A 5,061-nucleotide genomic window follows, 5' to 3' on the forward strand; every position below is an offset into this window, starting at 1 on the left:
TAAGTTGATAGACAAGGTCTAGATATATTCAAACCAGAGAAATCATGTGTCTACCCCCTAACCCTAAACTCTGTCTCATGAAGTCAAGCATGAAGATATGTGGTTTTTGGCCGGTTTCAAACATGGAAATTTCAAAAACCCTCCCAAGAGCTTCATTTTGGAGTGACTAGGAAGGATATATGCTTAATTTTCATATTTATGTTTTCAACTTGTTTAAATCATGGTCAAACCTAGGATTTGACCAAGATTCAAATGGGCTTAAAAATTAAAAAAAAAAACAATAAAATGAAAAACCAATGCTCATAGTCATCTTATGTCATCTAGTAAGCATTCAATTAAGTTGATAAACAAGGTCTAGACATATTCAAACAAGAAAATTCATGTATCAAGCTACCCTTATCCCGAAACTCTGTCTTATGAAGTCAAGCATGAAGAGAAGTACGCGGTTTTTTGGTTTCAAATATGAAAATTTCAAAAACCCTCTCAAGAGCTTCATTTTGGAGTGACTACGAAGGATACATGTTTAATTTTTCATATTCATGTTTTAAACTTGTTTAAATCATGGTCAAACCTAGGATTTGACCAAGATTCAAATGGCAAAATTAAAAAAAAAATGAAAAATCAAGGCACATCGTCTTCTTATGTCATATAGTAAGCATTCAATTAAGTTGATAAACAAGGTCTAGACATATTCAAACCAGAGAAATCATGTATCTACCCCCTAACCCTAAACTCTGTCTCATGAAGTCAAGCGCATGAAGATATGTGGTTTTTGGTTTCAAACATGGAAATTTCAAAAACCCTCCCAAGAGCTTCATTTCGAAGTGATTAATTAAGAACCATACATGCATGCTTAGTTTTTTCATATTCATGTTTTAAACTTATTCAAATCTTGGTGAAACCTAGGATTTGACCAAGATTCAAATGGTTTATAAAAATTCAAAAAAATGTCTTCTTATGTTATATAGTAGGCATTCAATTAAGTTGATAAATCAGGTCTAGACATATTCAAACCAGAAAAATCATGTATCTACCCCCTAACCCTAAACTCTGTCTTATGAAGTCAAGCATGAAGAGAAGTGGTTTTGGGTTTCAAACATGGAAATTTCAAAAACCTCCCCAAACTTCATTTTAGAGTGACTAAGAATACAAGCTTCCCTTTTTTCATTTTCATGTTTTAAACTTGTTTAAATTATCTTGGTCAAATCTAGGATTTGACAAGATTCAAATGGGCAAACATATGATAAGTGATGCAAAAATCATTTTGGTATGCATCGTTTGGTACTTTTCATAGCTAGAGTGCTTACTCCCTCCGTTAGCAAATAGTCTTCGTATGTCATATAGTAAGCATTCAAGTTGATAAACAAGGTTTAGACATATTCAACCAGAAAAATCATGTATCTACCCCCTATCCCTAAACTCCGACTTCTGAAGTCAAGCATCAAGAGATGTGGTTTTTGGTTTCAAACATGGAAATTTCATTTCTAAGTGCGGGCAAACCAGCCTTTAGCTTAACATATTTCTAAGTACAGTACAAGGTTTCAGAAAAATTGAGTGGGGGCGGCTGCCCCCCTTGGCTATAGTCTGGATCCGCCCATGCTATAGTTTGAGGCCATTTGGATGACGTCGAAAAAATTCTTTGATTAGAAATGGGGTTGTTCGAACCCCGTAGTTGGATTTTTTTGAACCTTGATCTGTAGTACTGGGCAAAACCCTAGTTTAACCTATTTAATTATAGATTCGTAGGTCGATTTTTCTACGTACCTTTTTATTATTACTCTACTATGCAGCACATATGTGTTTGCCCGTCGAGTGAAACTCGGAAGGAGAGAAGAAGGAGGGAGAGCATTATGGTATCTCCCCTTTTTCGGGCGATGAGGTTGACTGTTGTGCAGGGTTTGTCAGTGAGCAGGAGGTGCGAGCGAGCGAGTCGAGCGAGGCCGAGAATGAGAGATTTTTTTTTGTGAGAGGGACAACCGAAGGATCCTGAAGGACCCAGAGACTTCCAATACGCATCCTGATGCGTCTTCTCTTGACAAAGAAAATGGCTGGGAGTTTGCGTACCTATTGCACGTGACTTGTGCTCACTGAAGTGTGGGACCTCACGCATGGACACCACACGTAAGTGACAAACCTGTTTGTGTAAAAACCTCGGTTGATTATTATAGTGCATTAGAACAAAGTTTCCTATGGATTCAAGGGTAGGAAATCCAAGTTAACTCATTTACATGACATTATTTTTTCCATGAAGCAAAGTTAACACATCTATCAATTGGTACATTTTGGAGTGACTAAGAAGGATCCATGCTTACCTTTTCGTTTTCACGTGTTAAACTTGTTTAAATCTTGGTCAAACCTAGGATTTGACAGAGATTCAAATGGGCGGAAAATTCAAAAATAAAAAAAAATGAAAAACCAAAGCACATACGTAGTTTTCTTATGTCATATAGTAAGCATTCAAGTTGATAAACAAGGTCTACACATATTCAAACCATACAAATCATGTATCTACCCCTAACCCTAAACCCTGTCTTATGAAGTCAAGCATGAAGAGAAGTGGTTTTGGGTTTCAAACATGGAAATTTCAAAAACCTCCCAAAAACTTCATTTAGAGTGACTAAGAAGGATAAATGCTTCCCTTTTCATTTTCATGTTTTAAACTTGTTTAAATCTTGGTCAAACCTAGGATCTGACCAAGATTCAAATGGGCATCAAAAATAAAAAAAAATCAGAAAATGAAAAACCAAAGCACACAGTCTTCTTATGTCATATAGTAAGCATTAAAGTTGATAAACAAGGTCTAGACGTATTCAAACCAGACAAATCATGTATCTACACCTAACCCTAAACGCTGTCTTATGAAGTCAAGCATGAAGAGAAGTTGTTTTGGGTTTCAAACATGGAAATTTCAAAAACCCTCCCCAGAGCTACATTTTGGAGTGACTAATAAGGATAAATGCTTAATTTTTCATATTCATGATTTAAACTTGTTCAAATCTTGGTCAAACATAGGATTTGACCAAGATTCAAATGGGCATAAAAATTCAGAAAAAACAATAAAATGAAAAACCAATGCACATAGTCATCTTATGTCATCTATGTAAGCATTCAATTAAGTTGATAAACAAGGTCTAGACATATTCAAACCAGAAAAATCATGTATCAACAAGCTACCCCTAACCCCAAACTCTGTCTTATGAAGACAAGCATGAAGAGAAGTGTTTTTTGGTTTCAAACATGGAAATTTCAAAAACCCTCCCAAGAGCTACATATTGGAGTGACTAAGAAGGATAGATGCTTAATTTTTCATATTCATGTTTTAAACTTGATTAAATAATGGTCAAACCTAGGATTTGACCAAGATTCAAATGGGCATAAAAATTCAAAAAAAAATGAAAAACCAATGCACATAGTCATCTTATGTCATCTAGTAATTAAGTATTTAATTAAGTTGATAAACAATGTCTAGACATATTCAAACCAGAAAATTTATGTATCAAGCTACCCCTAACCCCAAACTCTATCTTATGAAGTCTAGCATGAAGTGAAGTACGTGGTTTTTTGGTTTCAAACATGGAAATTTCAAAAACCCTCTCAAGACCAAGCTTCATTTTGGAGTGACTACGAAGGATACATGCTTAATTTTTCATATTCATGTTTTAAACTTGTTTAAATCATGGTCAAACCTAGGATTTGACCAAGATTCAAATGGGCATAAAAATTAAAAAAAAAACAATAAAATGAAAAACCAATGCACATAGTCATCTTATGTCATCTAGTAAGCATTCAATTAAGTTGATAAACAAGGTCTAGACATATTCAATCCAGAAAATTCATGTATCAAGCTACCCCTGTCCCCAAACTCTGTCTTATGAAGTCAAGCATGAAGAGAAGTACGCGGTTTTTTGGGTTCAAACATGGAAATTTCAAAAACCCTCTCAAGAGCTTCATTTTGGAGTGACTAAGAATGATACATGCTTAATTTTTCATATTCATGTTTTAAACTTGTTTAAATCATGGTCAAACCTAGGATTTGACCAAGATTCAAATGGGCATAAAAATTCAAAATAAATGAAAAACCAAGGCACATAGTCTTCTTGTGTCATATAGTAAGCATTCAATTAAGTTGATAAACAATGTCTAGACATATTCAAACCAGAAAAATCAAGTATCTAGCTACCCCTAACCCTAAACTCTGTCTTATGAAGTCAAGCATGCATGAAGAGAAGTGGTTTTTGGTTTCAAACATGGAAATTTCAAAAACCCTACCAAGATCTACATTTTGGACTGACTAAGAAGGATATATGCTTATTTTTTCATATTCATGTTTTAAACTTGTTTAAATCATGGCCAAATTAACCTAGGATTTGACCAAGATTCAAATGGGCATAAAAATTCAGAAAAAACAAAAAATGGAAAATCAAGGCATATAGTATTCTTATGTCACATAGTAAGCATTCAATTAAGTTGATAGACAAGGTCTAGATATATTCAAATCAGAGAAATCATGTGTCTACCCCCTAACCCTAAACTATGTCTCATGAAGTCAAGCATGAAGATATGTGGTTTTTGGCCGGTTTCAAACATGGAAATTTCAAAAACCCTCCCAAGAGCTTCATTTTGGAGTGACTAAGAAGGATATATGCTTAATTTTCATATTCATGTTTTCAACTTGTTTAAATCATGGTCAAACCTAGGATTTGACCAAGATTCAAATGGGCTTAAAAATTAAAAAAACAATAAAATGAAAAACCAATGCACATAGTCATCTTATGTCATCTTGTAAGCATTCAATTAAGTTGATAAACAAGGTCTAGACATATTCAAACCAGAAAATTCATGTATCAAGCTACCCTTATCCCAAAACTCTGTCTTATGAAGTTAAGCATGAAGAGAAGTACGCGGTTTTTTGGTTTCAAACATGGAAATTTCAAAAACCCTCTCAAGAGCTTCATTTTGGAGTGACTACGAAGGATACATGTTTAATTTTTCATATTCATGTTTTAAACTTGTTTAAATCATGGTCAAACCTAGGATTTGACCAAGATTCAAATGGAAAAA

Source organism: Lolium perenne, chromosome 5, assembly GCF_019359855.2.
Source record: "Lolium perenne isolate Kyuss_39 chromosome 5, Kyuss_2.0, whole genome shotgun sequence".
Lineage (NCBI taxonomy): Eukaryota > Viridiplantae > Streptophyta > Magnoliopsida > Poales > Poaceae > Lolium > Lolium perenne.